Consider the following 2,041-nt stretch of genomic DNA (forward strand, 5'->3'; position numbering starts at 1 on the left):
CCTTGATTATGCGGGCTAAATTCCTTGATTATGCGGGCTAAAATCCTTGTATTATGCGATTAAACATGCAGGGTTTATGTATTTTATGCGGTGAAACGCGGGAAGTTGCGAAATATGCGGAAGGTTGCGAAATATGCAGAAAGTTTGCGTAATATGCGAGAAAAAATATCAATTTTTTTTTTTTTTTTTTAAAATATTGGGCTGTCCTTATTTAGTCCTTCTCCACTCAACCTGCCACTAACGTTAAACCCCCTTTACTATTGGAATTATCAACACATTCAATGTTTATTTATGTAAAGCAATTAGGGTATTTAGTCCGCACGCACCACCCACCACACACACACTTCTCGTATTTGCTTTTCATTTACCGTTCGTTATCTGCAGCTTCCATCGGACGAACTCACTGCTCGTTTCTTGTAGCCCTCGAAAGGTTGGGAGGTTGATGCCTCGTGAACGTCGAGGTTGTTTGCTTTCTTGTCCGCAGCAGTCAGAAGCCATTTTCGGAATGTTTGAATTAATCAAAGTGGGTCGTCACCGTCGATTTTCTCTTATGCTCCAACACACAGTTGCACCTGGGTGCAGAATAGTTCCCCACTTCTTTTTGCCCGGTCTTTAGTGGAAAATGTCGTCGGTAAATGAGATGGATTAATATTTTCATCTTGGTGTTTTCTCTATCGTGTGAGCTCACACGTTCACTCTATACCAGTGTTGTGTTAGCATTCTTGATCGCGAGCTGATGACGTCACGTCAAGACGAGTTAACTTTTTTTTCTTCTCAATTTTGTGTGGAAAAATGCGGGATTATGCGGCCTTTTGATAAATATGCGGCCTTTTAGAAATCTTCTGCGCCATTTTGCTGATTATGCGGTAAATTCCTGCGATCGCAGAATCGCGTTTTTCTGGAGTGGTCTAGAGTTTAGACAAAAATAAGAAGGAAATAAATAAAAAAATTGTAGGACTATTTATATTTTGTTGCATGGTTGAAAATGTTTCGTTCGTTGTTATTTTGAGTGATACTGTGACACATAAATAAAAAACAAAACGGTTTTAATTAGGTCAACTAAAATATGCGTCACATCCTGCTCGGTCCCCGCGCGATCGCCTTTTCCTGCGGGTGAATAATCTGACCCCCGTCGAGTGATGCGAACATGGATAAAATCAAAGAAAAGTACAAGGAGGAACACAGGATTTAATTCTGTGTGGACAGAGTTATATCTTTCACAGCAAACGATGCTGGTTTTACCGGTATGTTTGATATGTAGAGAGAAGTTGTCAAAGGTGCTGTACTGCAGCTTTACGATCGAGAAAAAAACGGGAACAACACGGAGAGGAAGACCAGCTGACGATCCTTTTCCGAGTCATAATTCAATGGGGTGATTAATTCATCTTCAGAAAACACTTTTTGTTATATTCCGCCATGAATGCTCTTAACATCCCATGCAATGAATATATTAAATGCTTTGAACAAAAATACATACAAAATTAATCTCTGGAAAGCCGTAGCGCTGTAAAAAGCACGACAACTCATTCTGAGCCAGCCGGCTACAAAATAACTGGATGGGCCTACCTGCCTGTCAGCCTGTCTAGCCTTCCATCTGTGCACCACATTTATCTCGTGCCCTCATTGGTCATGTGGCGTTCGTGTGTGTTGGAGGAGGGGCTGCTGTGAGGAAGTCTGAAGGAAGAGGCATATTTTTTTTCCCGGTTGTGTTATTTCAAATTCTAGCCACTCGAGCTGTTTCTCCATTCTTACCTACCCTACCTTTAAAACTATGTTTATGGTGCAGCTATAGTTTTATTTATTTCAAAGTGGCCCATTTTAATAATATGTTTTTTCCTTAATGTGCAGAGGACTCCCCAAGTGCTGTGTTTAATTTATTTTAAAGTAGGCCTGTGTATTATTTTTAATTCTCCTTATAGGAGGTTCTTTTTCTTATTAGAGGTTAACAGTTTATATAATGTAATAAATAGCCCGAATAACATGCTAAAACCTGTAGTTTTTGTTGTCATCACACATAACACCACTGTTATTGCACGTATCA

This window comes from Notothenia coriiceps, unplaced genomic scaffold, assembly GCF_000735185.1.
Source record: "Notothenia coriiceps isolate Sejong01 unplaced genomic scaffold, NC01 NC01_scaffold00037244, whole genome shotgun sequence".
Classification (NCBI taxonomy): Eukaryota; Metazoa; Chordata; class Actinopteri; order Perciformes; family Nototheniidae; genus Notothenia; species Notothenia coriiceps.